The sequence below is a fragment of the Anolis carolinensis genome, unplaced genomic scaffold (assembly GCF_035594765.1).
Source record: "Anolis carolinensis isolate JA03-04 unplaced genomic scaffold, rAnoCar3.1.pri scaffold_15, whole genome shotgun sequence".
Classification (NCBI taxonomy): Eukaryota; Metazoa; Chordata; class Lepidosauria; order Squamata; family Dactyloidae; genus Anolis; species Anolis carolinensis.
In genome coordinates this window covers 442,108-454,406 of record NW_026943826.1, presented here as the reverse complement: position 1 = coordinate 454,406, position 12,299 = coordinate 442,108, and the positions used below count along the sequence as shown (strand labels likewise).

Sequence of the window (12,299 nt, the reverse complement as noted above, 5' to 3'; positions counted from 1 at the left end):
GCCTGTGCGGCCTGCTCCCTATGAGAGCGAACGTGGCCACGCCCACGACAGGCATCCCTCTCCCTCCCTTCTGCGCCTGCGCGGCCTCCTCGGCGTCACCGGAAGCTCCGTCACAGGGCGGCAAGATGGCGGCCCGGCCCGGTCAGAGGCGTTCGGGGCGGCGTTTCCACGGTGACCCGGGTCCGTCGAGGCTTCGTCGCCAAGGCCCGGGAGGAGGAGGAAGGGCGCCGGGAGCGTGGCCTTCCAAACCGAGCCGGGGTTGGGCGTGAGGCCGCGCCTGCCTCCCTTCCCTGCCCGGACGTTTGCAGGCCAAGGCGGGGAAGGAATCCCAGGCAGGAAAACCCCCTTGGCCTGCGCGCCCTCCCTGCCTGCCGGAGTTTGGGACTCTTCCCAACCCGTAGGCTGGCTGCTAGGCATTGTGGGAGTTGGAGTCCCAAGTTCACCCAGGCCTCTTCTTTTTTATGTATTTTTATGTATTTCAATAAAAATGATTTAAAAAAAAGAAATGGAGGTGAGCACCAACCTCCAGAGTGTGAGTAGATCAATAGGTACCGCTCCAGCGGGAAGGTAACGGCGCTCCATGCCGTCGTGCCAGTGGCCACATGACCCTGGAGGTGTCTACGGACAACGCCGGCGCTTCGGCTTAGAAATTATTTCTACTAATAGGTTTGAGAAAGTAAAAAAGTAGACCAGAAGGAAGAAGGCGGGACCAGGAAGACACCTGTCCATCATGTCTCCTGTATCAATTTCACAATAGAATAATAGAGAATACTCATATTATACTATACTCATCATATACTGTATACACATATAATATTGATAATATTCCGATGTAATACAATAGAATAATAATAATAATACGGTATTATAATTATATATTTATATTACAGGTAATATTACTAATAATATATAATGCTTATATTGTGCTGTACTAATATTATAATGTATATACATATAATATTGATAATAATATTCTGATGTATTACAATATAATAATAATAATACGCTATTATAATTATATATTTTATGACATGTAATATTACTAATAATATTGCAATATAGTCCTATAGTACAAAATAATAATATATAATGCTTATATTGTGCTGTACTAATATAATGTATATACTTATAATATAATACTGATAATAATATTCCTATGTATTACAATATAATAATAATTATACACTATTATGATTGTATATACATATAATACTGATAATAATATTCCAATGCAATACAATTTAATAAAAATAATAATGCACTATTATAATTGTATATTTTTATTACATGTAATATGACTAATAATATTGCAATATAGTCATTTAGTACAAATAATAATATATAATGCTTGTATTGTGCTGTACTAATATTATAATATATATATATACTGATATTAATATTCTGATGTAATATAATGTAATAATAATAATAATACACTATTGTATATTTAAATTACATGTAATATTCCTAATAATATTGCAATATAGTCCTATAGTACAATATAATAATATATAATGCTTATATTGTGCTGTACTAATATTATAATGTATATACATATAATATTGATAATAATATTCCGATGCAATACAATTTAATAATAATAATACACTTTTATAATTGTATAATTTTATTACATGTAATATTACTAATAATATTGCAATATAGTACAATATAATAATATATAATGCTTATATTGTGCTGTACTAATATTATAATGTATATACATGTAATATAATACTGAGAATAATATTCCGATGTATTACAATATAATAATAATACCCTATTATAATTGTATATACATATAATACTGATAATAATATTCCAATGCAATACAATTTAATAATAATAATAATACACTATTATAATTGTATATTTTTATTACATGTAATATGACTAATAATATTGCAGTATAGTCCTATAGTACAATATAATAATATATAATGCTTGTTTTGTGCTGTACTAATATTATAATGTATATACATATAATACTGATAATAATATTCCAATGCAATACAATGTAATAATAATAATAATACACTATTGTATATTTATATTACATGTAATATGACTAATAATATTGCAATATAGTCATATAGTACAATATAATAATATATAATGCTTATATTGTGCTGTACTATTATAATGTATAAAATACTGATAATAATATTCCAATGTATTACTATATAATAATAATAATACGCTATTATAATTGTATATACATATAATACTGATAATAATATTCTGATGCAATACAATGCAATAATAATAATAATAATACACTATTTTATATTTATATTCCATGTAATGTTACTAATAATATTGCAATATAGTCGTATAGTACAATATAATAATATACAATGCTTATATTGTGCTGTACTAATATTATAATATATTGTATATACATATAATATTGATAATAATATTCCGATGTATTACAATATAATAATAATAATATGCTATTATAATTAAATATTTATATTACATGTAATGTTAGTAGTAATACTGCAACATAGTCATATAGTACAATACAATAATATATAATGCTTATATTGAGCTGTACTAATATTATAATATATTGTATATACATATATTATTGATAATAATATTCTGATGTAATATTTATTTATTTATTATTTAAACGTATATGCCATCACTCCCCTAGGGTTAGTACAATGTAATAATAATAATATACTATTGTATATTTATATTCCATGTAATGTTACAAATAATATTGCAATATAGTAATATAGTACAATATAATAATTTACAATGCTTATATTGTGCTGTACTAATATTATAATATACATATAATATTGATAATATTCCAATGTATTACAATATAATAATAATACACTATTATAATGATATAAGGCACCAGCACTCTTGGGCGGAGGGCGTGACAGGTCTTGCAAACCTCTCACTCCCAAGATTATTATTATTAATATTAATATTATTTAAGATTACCCTGGATCAAAGAAATATCAATTAATATTACATTAAGTCCTAATGGCTTTTCTGTCTGTCGCCCTCCTGTGGACAGAAGAAGATTGCACTTGCCTTGAAACTCTGATTCTTTGCTCTCTGCTGCCATCCAATGGTCAGATAGAAAAGTGCAGCACAAAGGCGCCTTCAACGCTCGAGGCTGCACTTCCGCCTCTGACCATTGGATGGCAGCAGAGAGCGAAGACTCAGAATCCCAAGGCAAGTGCAATATTCTTCTGTCCACAGGAGGGCGACAAAGAGAAAAGACATTAGGAATCCCATTGATAGATCATTGAGCCATTTGGGAAATATAATTACATGACAATAGTAATACTACTAATAATAACATCCTGGGAGTTAGGGTTTTGCAAGGTCTTTCCCGTCTTCTGCCCAGGAGTGCCGGTGCCTTGTCAAACTACAACTCCCGCCATCCTAGACAAACTCTACAACAGCTCAATGCCATTGGAGCCTAGGAGATATAACCCCCCCTTGCTTAGTTTTCCAATAAGAATAACATAATAACAACAAAACTTTATTTCTAGACCGCCCTCTCTCCTCCAGAGGATGTACATATAATTCACTATAATTGTATATTTTTATTATATGAAATATTACTAATAATATTGCAATATAGTCGTATAATATAACTCGCTGTACCCGGCCACGCGTTGCTGTGGCGTAGTCCTTAGTGGGGTTTTCTTCGTGGCATAAAGAGGATTCCCCGTAGGTAGGAAGCAGCCAGGCTTTGATGCTGCAAGGGTATTCAAGTTGGCCAACAATGGAGTCCCCTAGGTATGAAGCAGCCAGGCTTCGATGCTGCAAGGCTATTCAATGGGATTCAACTTGGCCGACAATGGAGTCCCCTAGGTATGAAGCAGCCAGGCTTCGATGCTGCAAGGCTATTCAATGGGATTCAAGTTGGCCGACAATGGAGTCCCCTAGGTATGAAGCAGCCAGGCTTTGATGCTGCAAGGCTATTCAATGGGATTCAAGTTGGCCGACAATGGAGTCCCCTAGGTATGAAGCAGCCAGGCTTTGATGCTGCAAGGCTATTCAATGGGATTCAAGTTGGCCGACAATGGAGTCCCCTAGGTATGAAGCAGCCAGGCTTTGATGCTTCAAGGCTATTCAATGGGATTCAAGTTGGCCGACAATGGAGTCCCCTAGGTATGAAGCAGCCAGGCTTTGATGCTGCAAGGCTATTCAATGGGATTCAAGTTGGCCGACAATGGAGTCCCCTAGGTATGAAGCAGCCAGGCTTTGATGCTGCAAGGCTATTCAATGGGATTCAAGTTGGCCGACAATGGAGTCCCCTAGGTATGAAGCAGCCAGGCTTTGATGCTGCAAGGCTATTCAAGTTGGCCGACAATGGAGTCCCCTAGGTATGAAGCAGCCAGGCTTTGATGCTGCAAGGCTATTCAATGGGATTCAAGTTGGCCGACAATGGAGTCCCCTAGGTATGAAGCAGCCAGGCTTTGATGCTGCAAGGCTATTCAATGGCCAGGAATCCGCTGTGTGTGTTTGTCTCCATCCAGTGGTGAAAGGCGCGCATTGCGGGCGGAGAGAAAATGAATGGGAAGAAGCCGCTGTGTGTGTGTTTGTCTCCATCCAGTGGTGAAAGGCGCGCATTGCAGGCGGAGAGAAAATGAATGGGAAGAAGCCGCTGTGTGTGTTTGTCTCCATCCAGTGGTGAAAGGTGCGCATTGCAGGCGGACTGGAAAATTCCCCGCATTGCCGTCAATGGAGACGGAGGAGGAGGATGAGGAGGAGGAGGATGAGGACGAAGGCCTCTCCATGGAATATTCTTTAAATACCCTATATACCCGGATATAAGCCGACCCGAATATAAACCGAGGCATCTAATTTTACCACAAAAAAAACCCTGGGAAATCATTGACTCCAGTATAAGCCGAGGGTGGGAAATTTCAGAAATAAAAATAGATACCAATAAAATTACATTGTGGGTGAAACGTCAGGAGAGAATGCTTCTGGAAACCAATTATTATTACTTAGATTGTACTATATTAATCATATACCACAATGTCTATAATACACCCCTAGTATGTTATATTATTAGTATTATGTCACATTTTAGTGCTAAATCATAAGTTGCATAAGAGATGTGGGCGAAACGTCAGGAGAGAATGCTTCTGGGAAACCAATTATTATTTCTTAGATTGTACTATATTAATCATATACCACAATGTCTATAATACACCCCTAGTATGTTATATTATTAGTATTATGTCACATTTTAGTGCTAAATCAAAAGTTGCATAAGAGATGTGGGCGAAACGTCAGGAGAGAATGCTTCTGGGAAACCAATTATTTTTTCTTAGATTGTACTATATTAATCATATACCACAATGTCTATAATACACCACGAGTATATTATATTATTAGTATTATGTCACATTTTAGTGCTAAATCATAAGTTGCATAAGAGATGTGGGCGAAACGTCAGGAGAGAATGCTTCTGGGAAACCAATTATGATTTCTTAGATTGTACTATATTAATAATATACCACAATATCTATAATACACCACTAGTATGTTATATTATTAGTATTATGTCACATACCAGTGCTAAATCATAAGTTGCATAAGAGATGTGGGTGAAACGTCAGGAGAGAATGCTTCTGGGAAACCAATTATTTTTTCTTAGATTGTACTATATTAATCATATACCACAATGTCTATAATACACCACGAGTATATTATATTATTAGTATTATGTCACATTTTAGTGCTAAATCATAAGTTGCATAAGAGATGTGGGCGAAACGTCAGGAGAGAATGCTTCTGGGAAACCAATTATTATTTCTTACATTGTACTATATTAATCATATACCACAATGTCTATAATACACCCCTAGTATGTTATATTATTAGTATTATGTCACATTTTAGTGCTAAATCATAAGTTGCATAAGAGATGTGGGCGAAACGTCAGGAGAGAATGCTTCTGGGAAATCAATTATTATTTCTTACATTGTACTATATTAATCATATACCACAATGTCTATAATACACCCCTAGTATGTTATATTATTAGTATTATGTCACATTTTAGTGCTAAATCATAAGTTGCATAAGAGATGTGGGGGAAATGTCAGGAGAGAATGCTTCTGGGAAACCAATTATTTTTTCTTAGATTGTACTATATTAATCATATACCACAATGTCTATAATACACCACGAGTATATTATATTATTAGTATTATGTCACATTTTAGTGCTAAATCATAAGTTGCATAAGAGATGTGGGCGAAACGTCAGGAGAGAATGCTTCTGGGAAACCAATTATTATTTCTTAGATTGTACTATATTAATCATATACCATGGTTCAGCCTCCTTTCTTGGGGATTCATCTGGAAAGAGTTGAAAGAGGAGAGAGACGCCTTTCCTTTGGGGAGTCACTTTTACCTCAGGAAAGGCTTTTCTTCCCGTCCAGAGGACCCTCTCTCTCCCACTCGATTTTAGGTTGGTTTCCTTGTTGTTTTGGGGGTTCTTTCATTCCCTCAGGAATCCCCTCAAAAGTGAAATACAAAGAGGAGGAAAGGCCTGCTTTATTATATTACTCTGGTCTTAAATTTTCAAAAACGGCCTCAAATAGCACCAGGTCTTTCTCCAGATAAAGGTGGATAAAGGCTTTGTGAAACAGAAAGAAGGAAACTATTTCGTTGATTAAGACTTCCATGAGGTTTTGCCTCAGAAATCACCTCGTCACAAAGCCTTTCTCTAGTAAGAGAGAAGATACAGTTGGAAACAATGTTCACTGAAATATTTACAAAATCATTAAAGTATTGACAAACATAGTCATAAAAAATATTTGCAGAAACATTTGCCCAAAATAAGCAAAGTATTTGGGGAAAAATATTCATAAAAATATTCACAAACGTATTCAGAAAAAAACAATCATGGAAACATTCACAAACATTGAAATAAAATATTCACCCAAAAAAATCATACAAATATTTGCGGAAATATTTGCCAAAAATAAGCAAAATATTCAGAAAAAAATATTCACAAATACAGTAGAGTCTCACTTATCCAACACTCGCTTATCCAACGTTCTGGATTATCCAACGCATTTTTGTAGTCAATGTTTTCAATAAATCCTGATATTTAGGTGCTAAATTCGTAAATACAGTAATTACTACATAGTATTACTGCATATTGAACGACTTTTTCTGTCAAATTTGTTGTATAACATAATGTTTTGGTGCTTAATTTGTAAAATCATAAACTAATTTAATGTTTAATAGGCTTTTCCTTAATCTCTCCTTATTATCCAACGTATTCACTTATCCAACGTTCTGTCGGCCCGTTTACGTTGGATAAGCGGGACTCTACTGTAATACCTGCTTTATTGATGAATAGTTTATTATTCTATCACCTCAAAAATGACAAAACTTTTGTCCAGAGAAAGACAAAGAACAACATTTTTGGAAATTTACACCATTTGATTTATTTCCCGCCCTAAGACCCACAAAGGGCCATAAAGAGCCAGGTGGCTTTACTCTGAGCCATAAGTTTTACCTCAGAATATGTTTTTTCTGTCATCTGGAGAACTTCTTTTCACTTTATTCATGTATGTTTCCTTATTATTTCAGAAATTTCTTTATCAAACCTTTACCTCAGAAAAGCCTTGTGAAATAGAAAGAAGAAAATGCCAATTTTATTTATTAAGAGATTGTCATCTCAGACTTTACCTCAGAAATGGCCAAGCCTTGTGAAACGGAAGGGAGAAACAAAGGCAAAACTTTTGAAAATTAGCACAGCTTTTTCTGAAGGGACCAGGTGAATATTGTTGCATTTTATTTATTATAATCTGAAATAATAATTGGTTTCCAGAAGCATTCTCTCCTGACGTTTCGCCCACATCTATGGCAAGAAACCATAGATTGCTGGTGAAGTTTTTATATACAGTAGAGTCTCACATATCCAACGTAAACGGGCCGGCAGAACGTTGGATAAGCGAATATGTTGGATAATAAGGAGGGATTAAGGAAAAGCCTATTAAACATCAAAATAGGTTAAGATTTTACAAATTAAGCCCCAAAACATCACGTTTTACAACAAATTTGACAGAAAAAGTACAGTAGAGTCTCACTTATCCAACACAAACAGGCCGGCAGAACGTTGGATAAGCGAATATGTTGGATAATGAGGAGGGATTAAGGAAAAGCCTATTAAACATCAAAATAGGTTATGATTTTACAAATGAAGCCCCAAAACATCATGTTTTACAACAAATTTGACAGAAAAAGTACAGTAGAGTCTCACTTATCCAACACAAACGGGCCGACGGAACGTTGGATAAGCGAATATGTTGGATAATGAGGAGAGATTAAGAAAAAACCTATTAAACATCAAAATAGGTTATGATTTTACAAATTAAGCCCCAAAACATCACGTTTTACAACAAATTTGACAGAAAAAGTACAGTAGAGTCTCACTTATCCAACATAAACGGGCCGACGGAACGTTGGATAAGCGAATATGTTGGATAATGAGGAGGGATTAAGGAAAAGCCTATTAAACATCAGAATAGGTTATGATTTTACAAATGAAGCCCCAAAGCATCACGTTTTACAACAAATTTGACAGAAAAAGTACAGTAGAGTCTCACTTATCCAACATAAACGGGCTGGCAGAACGTTGGATAAGCGAATATGTTGGATAATGAGGAGGGATTAAGGAAAAGCCTATTAAACAGCAAAATAGGTTATGATTTTACAAATTAAGCCCCAAAGCATCACGTTTTACAACAAATTTGACAGAAAAAGTACAGTAGAGTCTCACTTATCCAACACAAACGGGCCGACAGAACGTTGGATAAGCGAATATGTTGGATAATGAGGAGAGATTAAGGAAAAGCCTATTAAACATCAAAATAGGTTATGATTTTACAAATTAAGCCCCAAAACATCACGTTTTACAACAAATTTGACAGAAAAAGTACAGTAGAGTCTCACTTATCCAACATAAACGGGCTGGCAGAACGTTGGATAAGCGAATATGTTGGATAATGAGGAGGGATTAAGGAAAAGCCTATTAAACAGCAAAATAGGTTATGATTTTACAAATTAAGCCCCAAAACATCACGTTTTACAACAAATTTGACAGAAAAAGCAGTTCAATACGCAGTAATGTTATGTTGTCATTACTTTATGAATTTAGCACCAAAATATCACGATATATTGAAAACGTTGACTATAAAAATGTGTTGGATAATCCTGAACGTTGGATAAGTGAGACTACTGTATCTATTTTAGATGACAACGGAGTGCGCATGCGTCGAGCCGCTCCCTGCTTTCCCGCCCAAATGGGCGAAGCCCTCTCTGAGCCTGTGACGTGCGGAGAATCGTCCAATCGGGCGGCGGCAGAGGGAGGAGGGGTGGGACCATGGCCGAAAAGGCGGCCGTGGTGGAGGCGGGGCTTCTTCTTGGCGCCTCAGCCGTGAATTTACCTCAGGAAACGGGGCCTCGTTTGGCGCCCAGTTGAAGAGTTTCAAGAGGAGAGAGACGCCTTCCTTTGGGGAGTCACTTTTACCTCAGGAAAGGCTTTTCTTCCCGTCCAGAGGACCCTCTCTCTCCCACTCGATTTTAGGTTGGTTTCCTTGTTGTTTTACCTCAGAATATGTTTTTTCTGTCATCTGGAGAACTTCTTTTCACTTTATTCATGTATGTTTCCTTATTATTTCAGAAATTTCTTTATCAAACCTTTACCTCAGAAAAGCCTTGTGAAATAGAAAGAAGAAAATGCCAATTTTATTTATTAAGAGATTGTCACCTCAGACTTTACCTCAGAAATGGCCAAGCCTTGTGAAACGGAAGGGAGAAACAAAGGCAAAACTTTTGAAAATTAGCACAGCTTTTTCTGAAGGGACCAGGTGAATATTGTTGCATTTTATTTATTATAATCTGAAATAATAATTGGTTTCCAGAAGCATTCTCTCCTGACGTTTCGCCCACATCTATGGCAGGAAACCATAGATTGCTGGTGAAGTTTTTATATATCTGCCAAATGTCCAGGGTGGGAGAAAGAACTCTTGTCTGTTGGAGGCCAATGTGAATGCTGCTATTGGCCACCTTGATTAGCATTGAATGGCCTGCAGTTTCAAGGCCTGGCTGCTTCCTGCCTGGGGGAATCCTGTGTTTGGAGGTGTTAGCTGGCCCTGCTTTTTGAGGTGGCAGCCCAGAAACTCACAACAACCCAGTGATTCCGGCCATGAAAGCCTTTGACAACACATGGCAACATTTTTGAAAATTCACACAGCTTTCCAGAGGAAATGAGTAGAATAATAATTGCATTTTTTTTACCAATCTGATTTATTTCCAGCCTTAAGACCCATAACATGCTATGCTGAAAATTATATATATATATATATATATATATATATATATATATATATAAATAATTTTGTATATAATGGACAATATAATATATTATAATCTAATGAATATACATATAATATTGATAGTAATATTGTAATGTAATACAATTTAATAATAAAACAATGATATTGATTATATATTATATATATTATATATAATTATATATGTACATACAAAGTATTATATTAGCATACACAATAATAGCATTATATATTACTATATTGTACTATACCATCATACTGTAATATTATTAGAAATATTACATGTAATATATAAAATAATTAATATTATATTTCATTAGTATTTGAATTATATTGTATTACATTATAATATTCTCAATATTATATTTATATTCAATATATTATATTATGATATATCATTGTCTATTATATTGTATATTATATACAATATACTATATATACACAATACATATTATATTATTAGCATAGCATGTTACGGGAGACAAGATGGGAACTGTCTTCCTGGCCTTGCAAAATAGAAAGAAGACAATGCCTGTTTTTTTTTTCTGAAAGCTTTCTTCCCACTCACTCTTCTCCCAGCGCTGAATTCAAGTCAAAGGGAAGAAAGGGAAGAAACAAAAGGTCGAAGAGACAGAAGACAGAAGATGCTTGAAGACACTCTCGCAAGGACACCGCCCGCCCCCCAAAAAAGGTCATTGTCAGGGTAATGGGTGTCAGGCTAGGCATTTAATGTCTATCTTTGCAATAAAAAACAGGCTACCTGTGTGCTAGGCTTTTGCATGAAGAACACGGTTCCCCTCGTGTGTGGCATCGAAGTTTCCCACTCGGGAACGGACGGGTCCTCCCTTTGTTCTAGGCAGATGATGGGGGTTTTCCTATACAAGCCGTAGGGGCCACAGCTTGGGGGGCAGCGGGGGGCCCGGCCCTGGCACCGCAGGGAGCAGCACACCTTACGGGCATTTTAAAAGCTCCCTTAAACTTAGACAGTGGCTAGCAATAAAAAATATTAATACCTTAACTCACCTACTAACCCTACTAACACCATTCTAACTAGGGCAGGCTGGCCTTTTAAATAGGACTGTGTTTTGCCTGCTGGCAAGAACCAAGCTGGGAGGGAAGGGGGCCTCCTGGCCCCCCATAGAAGGGCTCCCCTAGAAGGACATTCAAAATGCCCGCAAGGTGTCCTGAGAGCAGCCCCTGGGGCCCTCAGTGTGCCCCCCACGGTGCCAGGCTGGGCCCCCCGCTCTCCCCCAACCCATGACCCCTGCCGCCTGTATCTCGTCCGCCCAGGGCCAACGGACGCCCCCTCCCTCCCCGGGCGGAGCTTCGGCGCCACACACAAGGGGAGGCCAGCCGTGGCCGCCAGAACATGGCCAACCTGGTTTTGGACTGCAAACATAGGCATGTAGGGACCCCCTTTTATTTATGTAAGGCCACCCACCCAGGGGACCTGGTTAAAGGGGATCCTCTATTCTTAAAGTAAGGCCTATAGAGATCTCCTATCCAGAAACTAAGGCGGCTTGGCCTATAGAGATCCCCTTTTGTTAAACTAAGGTGGCCTGGCCTATAGAGATCTCTTGTTGTTAAACTAAGGTGGCCTGGCCTATAGAGATCTCTTGTTGTTAAACTAAGGTGGCCTGGCCTATAGAGATCTCCTATTCTTTAAGGTAACGCCAGGCGATGTGGAGATCCCTGGTTCTTTTAACCCTTAAGGCCAACCGTGGGGAGATCCCTGGTTCTTTTAACCCTTAAGGCCAACCGTGGGGAGATCCCTGGTTCTTTTAACCCTTAAGGCCAACCGTGGGGAGATCCTGGTTCTTTTAACCCTTAAGGCCAACCGTGGGGAGATCCCTGGTTCTTTTAACCCTTAAGGCCTGCCTGGGGAGATATCCTATTCTTTTTTCATGAAAAGTCGGGTATAGACCTTCTCTTT

The 12,299-nt window shown here is 37.0% G+C and overlaps 1 long non-coding RNA gene across 2 annotated transcripts; it reads left to right on the top strand.

Moving 5' to 3' along the window:
* Positions 1 to 6,054: 6,054 nt before the first annotated feature.
* On the top strand, positions 6,055 to 11,301 carry LOC103282693 (uncharacterized). 2 transcript variants are annotated; one of them, XR_010001369.1, is made up of 4 exons: positions 6,055 to 6,465; positions 7,599 to 7,785; positions 9,694 to 9,880; positions 10,946 to 11,301. It is a non-coding gene; the product is annotated as an uncharacterized LOC103282693 (long non-coding RNA). The 2 variants fall into 2 exon arrangements; XR_507909.3 differs by lacking the exons at positions 6,055 to 6,465; positions 7,599 to 7,785 and adding an exon at positions 9,518 to 9,597 and having other exon boundaries at positions 10,946 to 11,300.
* The last annotated feature ends 998 nt before the right edge of the window (positions 11,302 to 12,299 follow it).